We start from the raw sequence: 14,028 nt of genomic DNA, 5'->3' as shown, positions 1-14,028 counted from the left end.
ATAAACATTTATTTATAAAATATGAATGTCATTTAGTTCAAGATTAACGGTAATTTTGGTCCTAAATTATAAAATATGTTTTTTGTATCTTAACCTTCAATGAATTTTGGAATTAGTTCATTTGGAAACTTTAGACCAATTTCATCATTCATCTTTCGAAATACGTGAATTTAATCATTTTAATCAAATTTTGTTAAGTTTATTTGATATTTCAAATGTATTTCATAATAGTATTTGATTTAGCATCAAAGCAAAAATGTTCAACAGTATAAACAACTCAAATACAATTATGAAATGCGTACGAAACATCAAATAAACTTAACAAAATTTAATTAAAATGACTAAATTCACGTATTTCGAAGTATTACGGACTAAATTGGTCCAAATTTTTGAAATAAATTAATTTTAAAATTCAATTAAAGTTAAATGACTAAAAACATATTTAACTCTAAAATAAACACAAGTAAGAAGATTATCACGGATTTTTCTATTTAGTTTAATTATATATAATATAACAACAAAATAATTTACTTATAAGTTAATTCTAAGTTTTGAAGAAAAAACTTCAGATTTTTTAAATCATAGAACTCCCTATACTATTAATGTGTTGAAAATGATGTTAAAGGGTCCACTTTGGAATCATTGAATAAGCATCCAAAGCAACAATTTCAACTTTCTCTTCAACCACCATCTTCACCCGCCACTCACCCTTTCCCGATTTTAAATTATGTTTATTTTTTTATGAATTTGAACATTTTCAGATGAGCTTTTTTACTTTCTTTTATTTATCGAGTATTTAAATTTTTTTCTTATTTATTTTATTCCGTATAATTGTTATATTGTTTTGACATTTTATCAATTACTTATAGGTATTAAAAATATTAAATCGTTACTTAATATTAAAAATATTAAAAATACTTATCAATATTAAAAATATTGTTATATTGTTATATTAAAAATATATAATTGTTATTTATTTTTTATAAATGACCTATTCAATAAATTTCAAACAAAACGGTAACACGTGTTATAAAGCGATGCATTTTCTAAAGATCGAAAAAATGTGTTGCTTTTTATTTTCAATCTTACATTTAAAAAAAAAAAGAAAACTATATATATTGTGAGAATTTGTTTCTAACCAACATTTTCATGTCTAAAGGTTAAGAAATGAATTATATAATAAGAAAAAAAATGATGAAGTACATTTCTTTAATTTTGCTTTCTTCTTCTTAGTCAAAGTTTGGCAAATGCAATAAATCGGTGAACCAATAATTGATGCAACAGGCTGATATTGACAGGAATTTAACTTATTTGGAGAGAATTATTACAGTCACATAAACAATTGATACAATAGGGTGATAGTTTAAAGTAATTCAAATTATTTATTAGAAACATGTGGATTAAAATTTTAGAGTGACTTTATTTTTAATTTAAATTTAATTAAACTTTTAATACGTTTAAGGTAATTCACCATCTTTTTTATTTTATTTTCTTACCAAAAAAATCAACTAAATGATTTTTTTTGCATTAAAAAGAGGAATAATGATATGTGATCAGCATTATAAGTGCGAAAAAGAAAATGGTTGAATTGGAGTTGACTATTTTTACGTGTCCTTATTAATATTGGAAGGGGATTGTGACGCGTATATAGAAAAACAACTATTTGTCAAATACAACAATATTTATTTGATATTTAAATAATAAATTTCTCTATACAGAAATATTTAAAGATAAAACTCATTACTATCATTTTATTAACTTTCACATAAATCTAAATGATTTTGTCTTCTTAAGCGTATGCTTAACAATAAGATAACAGTCAAAACATCTTAAAAAGAAAAATAGTACATGAAAATATTAAACAATCATAAATTATATATTATAAGTTAAGAAATTAAGATGAGTATAAAGTCTTAAATCCGTTATCTTAAGATTTAAAGATGAGAATGATGTCATGATATTTTATATTTATTTTTTCATAATTTATAGGTACTAAATTTTCACGATTTTTTTAAAAAAATAAAAAAGTGAATAATTCTAAATACGTTATAAAATAAGTGAATGATTCAAATAAATACGTTATAAAATACGTTATGTTTATTATGTTAATGATTCAAATAAATACGTTATAAAATAAGTGAATAATTCAAAAAATTTAAAGATTAGTTTTCACAAACCTACTCATACATAGATAAATATTCCAATGTAAAGAAATTTATACAGAGAAAGAATAGGTTAGAAATAGTAAAACATGAATAATGTATAATTAAAAGAAGATAAATATAGGCTTAAATACCTTTTTGATCCTCAGTTTCGTAGTGTTTGTTGCGGATGGTTTTCATTTTGACAGAATGTTTAAAATGGTTCTCATACTTGTTTATAATAATATTCATTAATTAAAGGGGTTAAATATGTTTTTAGTTCCTTAACTTTTAGTGAATTTTGGAATTAGTTTATTTCAAAATTTTGGACCAATTTAGTCTTTCATCTTTCAAAATACGTAAATTTAATCATTTTAATCAAATTTTGTTAAGTTTATTTGATATTTTAAGCGTGTTTCATAGTGTCTGACAATATCAATAACTCAAATATAATTATGAGATGTGTACGAAACATCAAATAATTTAACAAAATTTGATTAAAAGGACTAAATTCACGTATTTTGTAAGATGAAAGACTGAATTGGTCCAAAATTTTGAAATGAACTAATTTTAATATATGAAAAATATATTTTAATTAAAATTTATGTAAAATTATTAATTTAATGGATGCTAAAAATATCACGCGTATTAAGTGCACGCGTTGGAATGCGAGTGAGAGCGAGTGGGGACAGTCATTGTCTACTCCTATAGAGATGGACAAAGATTAATATATTCTAACACACACGCAATCGCATGACGTCATCTTCTTGATTTTCCTAACATCATCACTCACTTCTCACACGTCATCTTCCAACCACTCTCCACTTTGCTTCTCTAATTTCCACGAATATCTAACTTTTTTTTATTCTTATTAAAGTACTACCTTTCCAATATTTTAATATAATCACGCACCAAATAGAAAACCATTTAATAAAGTAACAGAAAAACTTAAGGATTAAGAGAAGTTTATGAATAGTTTATTTTATGATTAAAATATTTCTTTTTTTACTAAAAATGTATTACCAAACATGTAACTTTTTATGAATATAACACTGACAAATAGTTGCCTTATAAAAGTAGAACAACCAACTTCATACCTTTTAAATGATCATAACATATGTTTTTTAAAATATAGCAATATTTAGAGTTTAGTTTCTTGAAGAAATTTATTTACTTCTTGCTTCTTATCATTTCATTTATTTTCATCCTTGTTTTTTTATTTTAATTTTTAACATTAGTGTTTCAATTCATGTAATATGTTGATCGATTATTTCCAATCTCTACTGTTTTTTTAAATGAATAGAACATTAAGAAAAATAGGAGTAGATTTCAACGAAATTAAACCTATCTATTATACTATGATTATGATCAGAAGTTATAATTTACTAAAGGAAGAAACTCTTATAATTATTTGGGTTAAACAAGTGATGAATTTGTTTTCAAGTATTTTTCTTTAAGAGATCATTTTATTCATAGCACAATTTAATATTGTGTAGGGACATTTCTTTCCTGAATTTTTTTTTCCATGTAAAAATTCAATTTTTACACTTTTTTTTCATTGACTAGACTTTAAACAGTAACGTTGAAGATACAATTTATTCAATGGGCTAACAATCAATCTATAACATCAATAGTTATGAGTGGAGCTCGAACATTCTATTTTAGTTTAAGAGAAGAAAATAAAAACATTTTTTTTAATTATATTGGACAAATAATTATAGTTTTAATTATTTATTTTTAAATATTAATGAGTTTTAAAGTATATTTGTAATCTCCCTTGTGGTTTTTATAATTTTCTAGAGTCAATTTCTATAATTTTTTCAATAAAAAACAAGCAAGAACGATAATTATTGCCAAATTAATTATGATTTTTAATTATGTTTACTATTAAAAATTCTCATATTATATAGAAATGTTTTTGTAAATTTGTTAATAAAATTTGTAAGAAAAGACTTTTTTTCTGTTATTTTTTCTAAAAATTTTAATTGGCAGTTAATTCTTTCGTGAGTAATTATTTTTTACAAAATTATAAAATTCGCAAGTATTTTTTATAAAATTTGTTGCGAAAAGTATTTTATACAAAATATTTTGCAAAAAAATTGGCAACAATTTTCTGCAAATTTTGTTTCATAACAAAATTTATAAATATTTCCTACAAAAAAAATTTAAAATAAAATTGGAAGAAAATATAAGTTTTTTTAGCAGTGACTTTATAATTTTTTATATGAATTTGTAAATGTTTTAGATTTTTATAAGTTTTATAGGTTGAGGAGATAATATTCCATGAGTATGAACATTTGACTTTGATGTTTTTAGATTTTAAAGAGTACTAAATTAGTAAGGATAGTTGATAAATTATTTTATTTTAGTTGATGGAGGTGATGGGAATCAATGCTGTTTTGGAGTGGTACCTGATCAAACATGCATTCCACGTTGTTGTATTTTAACGTTGTAAATTTACTAATGTAAATGTTTCGGTTAAATTAACTATAAATTTAATGTATTTAAGGTGATATCGTTGAATGTTGAAGGACATATATTGTATTAATGTTATGAAATGTTGGGTTAATTTGTTAAGTTTTTTTTTTTTTCTTTCTATTTTATGATGTAAGTATGGTTTTTAATGTAAATGTGTTTAATAAAAATTAGTTGGAATATAAAAAGTTGTAATCATAATATATTGGTGTATTTTCAAGTTGACGTGTAATTACATTTTTATGATAGTTTTGTTTAAATAAATACAATAACAAACTTTTAGATGATTTTTATTTAAGTGAAATATTTTTTTTTTCAAGTAAAAAGTAAGATGAAATAATTATCTTTTTTAGAAGGATATTTTTAAATGAAGGAGTAGTTTTGTAATTTAAGCGAAATCATTGTTCATCGAATTAAGAACTTTGGTGACTATTTGTAGATGATATGAAATATTGTATGTAATATTGATAATTAATTACATTATATGAGTATTTAACTTATGAGTTTTAATGAGACATATAATTGATAATGATATAGTAAGTGAGATAAACCAATATATAATATGTAACAAGTTAATAAAAGTTTTATACACAAAATTAAGAGTTATCAATATTCATCGAAAATGTATAAATTATACTGTTATAGGAGATTGTAAAATAAAATCTATATTGAGTAAGGAATATTTTTAATTATCAAATTATTGATATGTGTTAGTTTTTCATTCAAACCTACCGTTAATATTTCGACATTTGATAGATGATTACTTAAATTAATATAATATTGATTATATCATATGTAGGTAAGATACTACTGCTACAAAGTTTTAATATTGAAGAAAAAATATAACAAGATCTTATTTGAATATATATAATTTATCTTTATATTGTGGATTTATATCTTGTAAAGTTTTACGAGTAAACATTAAGGATTTCTATTCCTAATTTATAGGAAATATCGTCTTTTAGGTCCGAATAACAAATGGAAAAATGTCTACAAAAAACATTTTGAGTCAAAGTCAGTATGAGATATAAGACTCAGATATTAATGTAAACATGTAAACATGTAATTCGTAAAAATGTCTTTTATAGTATGGTTCATAAATCTTACCTAGTCGGATTTTGAGTTTGTTGACTTAATTACCTGTTAATCATAAAGAGTTAATTAACATTAGACTTATCTTATATGGAGGATTATATTAACTTGGCAAGACGACCAATTCAAGTGCATAATGTCTTGCAAGGTTGACATGTAGCCGACTAAACCGTATATGAGATGAATTCTCTGGATGTGTAATCCTCGTAGCTTCCCAGACTATGTACTCTGGGATACCTTGGTTGGGTAGTCCCATCAACCCCAGGGCATGCACCATGCACCCTTGACTGTGTATCTTGTTTATGCACAACACAAAATATTTATAATAATTTTAAATAATTATTAACTATTTTATATTGTTATACTAGCATGTAACTATATATATATATATATATATATATATATATATATATATATATATCAAAAAGTAATTAATAAAATGAATAAAAAATTATCTTCATATATAATCATTCGATGTTTTATTCTCTCTTAATTTGAAGCACTCATGTCTAATGCAGTGTGAAAAGTTGCTTTTCTTCCCATTGAATACAAATATACTAACATTTAGGGTTAAATATTTGTTTGGTTCTTAATTTTCATTAAAACTCTTTTATAAATTTTAGCATAATTTAGTCATTTATCTTTATAAATGTGTGAATTTAGTCTTTTTAACTAAATTATGTTAAGTTTATTTGATGTTTTAAACGTGTTTCATGATAACATTTGAATTATTTACACCGTTTGACACATTTTCGCTTCAATACTATCATGAAATACAATTGAAACGTTAAATAAACTTAACAATATGTGATTAAAATGACTCAATTCACGCATTTATAAAGTTGAGAGACTAAATTGATTAAAAGTTTTAAACATTAACTAATCTCAATTTTCACTGAAAATTAAGGGATAAAAACATATTTAATCCTAATATTTAATATATCTTTTTATTCAAATTAATTCTGGGGTTATATAATTCAAACTTTGAAGAAACAAACTATCACAAACAATTAAAACATGAGAAATGTACTAATTAATCACACATCAACATGAAAAGAAAAAGCTAGCTACGACAATAAATCAAATTTAAAGCAGCACCTTTTTTTTCTTCATACATACCAAAATAAATGGTATAATTGGTCAATAGTCCTCCCACGTTACCCACATGCAAACACAACAACCAAATCCACAAACAAATCAAACAATCGCACCAACATATATAATATTCATAACAATTATCTATTTCAATATATAATTTAATATATAACAGATATTTCATTTAATATATATTTTTAGTCTATAACAAAAACAATATATAGGTATATACGTATTCAATTTTTAGTGATGAAAAATAATAATAATAAATATATTTTTATCAACAATAATTAAAGATCATTTCTTTAAACTATTAGAAAAGATTGTGCATTATTATCTTTAAAAATTGTGAAAGTCATGTTACATTTTCTTCAATAAATGAATGTTATATTATAAGCTATAATGATGATTTTTAAAATGTCGGCCTTTCTCTCAAAATTCACAATGACTTTGTTTAAAACAATTCATATAAAATATTGTATGTCATATGAAAAATGTTCTACATGTTTATAAATAATATTGTACATGATTTTCGTAAAATTTAATAACAAAATAATTTATAATTTAATTTAAGGACTAAAACACAATATTTTATAAAAAAAACATATTTAATCATAAATAAATAAAAACCAAATTATAATTATAAAAAAACTTATAAATTATTATATTATTAAAAAATAAAATGTTAAATAAAAGATTCTTTGAGAGGCATGATAGTGGTTGGTGATCTAATAATTATTGTAAGTCAGTACTATTTTTGGAGCCATTCATTGTCCTCATTTTAAGTAATGGCAAATATATAAGTTACTTTTTATTTTATATTTTTAAGTAATTTGATGGTATAACATTTCACCGCAAAAAGATAGAAAATTCACCGAAAAGTGAAAGCATAGGTTAATAATTTATTTAAATGAATAGTCTTGGCTTGGGACTGTGCATAGACATTACTTTATATATTATATATGTTCATTGAAGAATAGGAAAAGTTGAAGTCTTTATTTACATCAATTGAATTCATATATCTTCGGATGGAGGAAACAAAGTCTATGTAGTTCTTGTTAATTCTGATTTTTTCTTTGTGGGATCTGAGTCACCATCATCGTCATGGAAATGGAGAAGAGGAAGAACAAGAGGGTCACCAGAGTGGAAGAAGAAGGCGAGAGAGTGAAGAAGAAGAGGTTAAAGGGTGAAAAAGAAGGAGAAGAAGATGGTGGTGGTGGTGGTGGTGATGGTGATGGGATTCCCACGGAGGAGGAGGTGGAGGAGTTTTTCGCCATACTGAGGAGGATGAGGGTGGCCGTTAAGTACTTTGACGACAAAGGGAGGGGCGGCAGGGAGTGGCGGGAGGCGCTGGAGACGGCGGAGCTCGCGGTGGACCTCAGCGAAGAAGCCGACGGCCGGCAAGAGGGTGATGACGGCAACCCAGAGAAAAAGCGTGGGGAGGTGGCTAACGTAATTGAGGGTTTTGACTTGAACGCCGCGGCGCCGGAAGCCGCCGAGGGCGGCGGGGCGTAGATAATTGTTGGCGTGTGGAACGCACGCGCTGCCGATGTAACCGCCGGACATTGAAGGTTTGGGTTGCCTTGTTTTCTCCGAACAAGAAGGAAAACTGAATCTACACGTCTCCTCCATCTCTTTGTCTGTGTTCTCTTCGGAGTTAATTAGGTTTTAATTGTAATTGTAGTAATAATATAGGAGATTAGCATGAAGTTGCTTTTAATTAGGAACATTTTTTTTTTTTATCTTTTTTCGATTCTCACCTTCCTTAATCTTAAATGGAACACAAGTTTGTTTTATTAACTGTCGTCTTTTTTTCTTTCTTTTTCTGGTGATGAAGAAAGAACACATTTTTCTTTCATCTCTTTGTTCATAAATGTCCCCTCTTGCCCATATGAAGAAATTGAAGGATCCCAATTTCTCTTAATGTGTTTTCCTTTATTTAATAAGAAAAAAAAATCAAAAAGTTTGTTTTTTTATTTATTTATTTACCCGGGACATTGAAGCATTTTGTGGAAGAAGCTTTTACTTTATGGAGTGTGGTGATTGGACAATGAATAATGAAAAAGTAGCATGTCATTAGGTTAGAAATTATACATAAACAAATTGAATGCAAGTGTTAATTTTATAGGGCGATGAGTTATATTAGATTTAAAACTTTTTTTTTATAAATGTATGAAAAAATTGAAGAAATAATAGAAGTGGAGGAAGTGGAATGTGATTTGACTTTTATAATTGGTAAAATGAGTTTAGATTAATGGAAGAATTGTCCAAGAAAGAAAAAAGGGTCTTTGTCTGCCACAATGGAGATTTTTGTTCATTGCATCACATTGTGCCATCTTTTTCAAGTTGGGTTTGACAAGAATGGTGGTGGGGTTGCTAAAAAATGACCATAAAATAAGTCAAATTGATATGATTAGTGTTAATCAAAATTTCAATTCAATGCTTTGATCGAAACAAATATCAAACTTCAGTTTATGTTAATGAGGCTTTGAAAAAAAATAGAAGTTGGTATGTATTAGTTTGAATGGTGAATTTGAAGGAGAATTGGTTTATAATTCAAGAAATAAAAGTGGAGTTATAAAAGAAAATTGAGAAAAGCTAAAGTGAAGAAGTGTAAGGGAATGTAACAAGTAAAGTTGGGAATGTAAAAGGAATAAAAGTGAATGCGTAAAGTCAGTGAAAGGATTCATATTGATAAAAAAGAGCTAGCTAGTGTTCAATGTTACAAGCAACTTTTTGAAAAGCAGTTTCAGATTAAAAGAATAGAAAAATCATTTACAAGCTTCCTAATTTTTATGGTCCTTCATTTAAGTAAAAGTAGGACGCAGACAATGCTTAGTTGTATTACTATTTTCACTGCATCAAAAATTTCTTCACTTAAATGAAAATATGACCGTAACTAAATTAAAATTTTGTTCTATTTTTACTTCAACAAAAATATCATAAATAAGTTTCTTTTAGCATACCTATCAATCCCAAAAACAACTTTTAAAGTATTTACCCAATTTCAATATAAAATTTTGCTTCTTTTATAGAATTCAATATTTCTATGGTTTTAAAATATTAAATATAACCTATATTCTGATTAAATCAATATGTATAACCTTTATATTTTGTGTACCATCAATTTTCATGCATTACATACAACAAACAATAAACAACTATTATATTGTTAAAAGTTGGATAATAGTTTTTCTTATCTGGATCAAAGCCCATTGGGAAGCCCATTGGGCTCCTAGACCCTATTATAACAAGGTGTTCATTTCTGTTGATAATGTACAGTTTACATCTTCTAATTCAATGTAAACACCTGAAGTTATGCAATTTACAAATAATTTTTTTTCAATATATAATATATATTTCTTAAAATCATGTTCTCAAAAAATATTTATAAATTCTGTGCTGAATATAAAAAATGTGATATTCCAAAACTCATTTTTGTGATAATCTTTACATGAAAAGCCCAATTGAACTTTCCTTCAGTCCATGGCCCAATTGGATATGAAAATTTGCAGTCTTATATAGAACTGGGCTTTATCTGTTGTTCTCTGCCCTGATTCAAAAGAACCTATTTATAGCGTTGAAACAATCTTTATTTTGTGTTTCTTCCCTTATAAAAGTGATTCTAAATGGTGGAAGTGATTATTTTTAGTCTCTTTCTTCCCTTCGTTAATCACTTATGTCAAAATTTACTACTGAGATATTTGTGCGTGTTTGATTCTGTATCAAAATATTGTAAAATTGGTTAAAATTAATTTTCTAATACAGAATTCATATATGTTTAATTTTCAAAATCAATTAAAAAATAAATAATTCATGTGAAATAAAAAATACCATATAAATATATTTCACATTCTTGAATTCTAACTAGTTTTTTCGCTTAATTATGACAAAATAAACTTTGATATACACCGGTAAAATAGTCTTTAAAACTATGTTTTCATGACTAAAATAATCGTTTACTATTAATATTTCTTAATATGAAAAATTAGTTTTTTTTTTCTTATAACGAAAGCTACATCTAGGTTTTCATTTATATTTTAAAATTTAGACTTAATAGCGAATGTGAAAAGTGGTTCACAACTAAACCTCGACGTGCCATGCATTCAAACACAACATGTTCATGCCTTCATACATAACATGCTGCTTCCATTTTTTGTTTTTTAAGTTTAATTCTAATATATGTCGATGTAAATATTTTACACGATGAATGGATTTAAATTATTTTAAAATGTGTTTTAAATATTATTTATAATTTGATGAGTCTAAAATATTATATTATAAACTGTAGATAATTGATTTAGTGTAAAAGATATTCAAACAATTCGTATTTAATATAAAAAGCAATTTCTTAATATATTAGTTCAATAATTTAATTCTTGATTTTTGAAAACTTTGTTAATGATTAAGAGAACTAAATATATATATATTTTTATCATTAACAATCATTATCTATATTCATTACAATAAAGAAAAAATTAGCATTGACATAAAAGTTAATGTTAATATATCATTAAAAAAAATGTTTTTTATTTTTCTACCTTGATATTTGTTTTATTTTATTTTATTAGCGTCGTTTTTTTTAATAAATATATAAATACATGTAACAATTATTAATGTTAAATACGTGTTTATAATTAGTTACTTTAAATATCGACAAAGTTCAATTAAAATTAAAGGAATAAAATATGTTTACACTAAAATCTTACTATATTTTTTGTTACTTAAAAATGTTAATAATTATTTAGTCAATTATAAATAAACTTTACTTTTTGTGTATCTTTAAATATGTGTATTGGGCTTGCTTTCTGAGTGATTTTTTTATGTCAACTTTAATGATTCCCACAGAACAATTCGAGGTGACGTAAAGATTAGAAGCATTCATTCTCTTGCAAAAGCAAAAACAAAAGCAAAGTACTTTGTGCTTTTAAATAAAACAAAACAAAATAATAATAATAATAATAATAATAATGGTTAAATATATTTTTGGTTCCTTAACTTTTAGTGAATTTTGAATTAGTTTATTTCAAAACTTTTGACCAATTTAGTGATTCATCTTTCGAAATACGTAGATTTAGTCATTTTAATCAAATTTTGTTAGGTTTATTTGTTTAATCAAACTTTGGACCAATTTTGTTTATACTGTTTAACACAATTTTGCTTTAATGTTAAGTTAAATACTATTATGAAACGCGTTTAAAATATCAAATAAACTTAACAAAATTTGATTAAAAAAACTAAATTCACATATTTGGAAAGATAAATGATTAAAATTGGTTCAAAGTTTCGAAATAGACTAATTTCAAAATCAAAATTCACTAAAAGTTAAGGGATAAAAACATATTTGACCTTAATAATAATTATAATACCATAATTTTTTAAAATAATTTTATATTCCTCAAATAATTCGATTAATAGAATCTTCCCTTCCTTATTAATTATTTTAATTGCAATACCAAAGTGTAGTGTGAGTTAAATATAATTAAAATTGAATTAACACTAATTAAAATAAAATATACATAGAGGTGGAGGGAAGCAAAGTCAAAAATGCATCAATTAATGCATTAAGTAAATGATTATTATTAGTCAATAGAAAATATAGTTTCTCATAACACACTTGCGTGTGATACACCATGGTTGTGTAAGTCAATGGTTGTTATTGCATAGTCAATAGAAAATCTATCAACTTGTAGTTCTTAATTATATTGAGAGACAAGTACGAGAAAACAATATTAAATTATACTACCTTATAATTATTATAAAAAAAATAAAGAAAATTGATTGAAGTTTAAAAATTACTTAATACTTCTCTATTTCTTTTTTATTTGTACACTTTTATTTACATATTTATTTATATAACATTTTATAAACATGATAATAATATATCACATTATTTAAGTCTTATAATAATAAGTCTCGAGTGTAATAAGAAGCGATTATTATATTTCACATAATAGCGGTAAATGAAATGAAATGAGACGCTACTGAATTAAAAATTAAAAAATGGAAATGAAATGCGTCACATGACATCATAAAGGGGTAGTGGTGGTAGTAATCGGTTTGCATTTTTAATAAACCGTTTTATTGAATTAAACTAAAAAATAAATATTTTTTATTATTTCTAGTTTATGCTAAACAGTATTATCAAATTTGACATTAAATTTCATCACTCATTTTTATCATAAGAAATATTTTTAAAATGTAAAATAAAATATAAAATATAAAACCACGTTGATACATGATAAAAAAAAAGCATAATCAAACTAAAATTTATTTAAAAAAAATTAAATAAATACATATAAATAAAATATTATTAAATCATCTGTACTAATATTTATGAATAAATCAAATAAAAATATATTAATGGTGTATAGAAATTTTAAATTCAACATATTTTATATTTTGTAATTAAAACTATTATAAAAAGGATTTATGTTTAAAAGAATTCGATGCATGAGTTAAAGAAAACTAAAAAAAATAAAAAACTTGAAAAATATAAAAAAGAAACATAAGAAATGAAAAAAATATTTTTCATTCAATAAAAAGTGGAATATAATAAGAAATTAAGAGAAATATTTAAAAAATAGGTATAAAAAGTGTTATTATTGTGATATAATGTAATAATAATATAATGAAATGGAAGGAGGAGAAGGTTTGAAAAAAAGATAAGGGTGGTTTGACTGAGTCAGCATTATTGCAATGTGTTGTGTTGGTGTGAGGTAGTTTGGCAGTTGTAATGCAAGTGGAAGGACAATCCAACGCACCGCTGTACGACATGTTTTCTTACACTACCTTAGTGAAAACGATCGATATATAATCAATATCAACTATTTTCTTTTTAGATCATTTATATATTTCATTTTATAAAATTAATTTATAAAGTAGAAATATTCTTTAGCCCATGTATGGTCAATGGTATATGTAATAAACTTTAAATTTGCAACACATTTTTTTTTTTTTTTTTAATGATGATATTGGTTTGGCCAAGCATGTCAGCAGGTTCCTGGGCAAAACGTGAAACAAATTGTGTTGGAAGTTTTACATCGACTAAAGATAAGATAATTTCATATTATATAAGTGAGGTGTAAATCTCACTTTATAAGCCGATTTTGTATGAGTTATACTTAAAGCTCACTTTTAACAATGTATCACCGCTAACAGACCACCCATTAATTTCTAGTCCCACGTACGATATATATATATATATATATATATATATATATAT

The sequence above is a fragment of the Vigna unguiculata genome, chromosome 4 (assembly GCF_004118075.2).
Source record: "Vigna unguiculata cultivar IT97K-499-35 chromosome 4, ASM411807v1, whole genome shotgun sequence".
Classification (NCBI taxonomy): Eukaryota; Viridiplantae; Streptophyta; class Magnoliopsida; order Fabales; family Fabaceae; genus Vigna; species Vigna unguiculata.
This window is presented reverse-complemented; position numbering follows the sequence as displayed.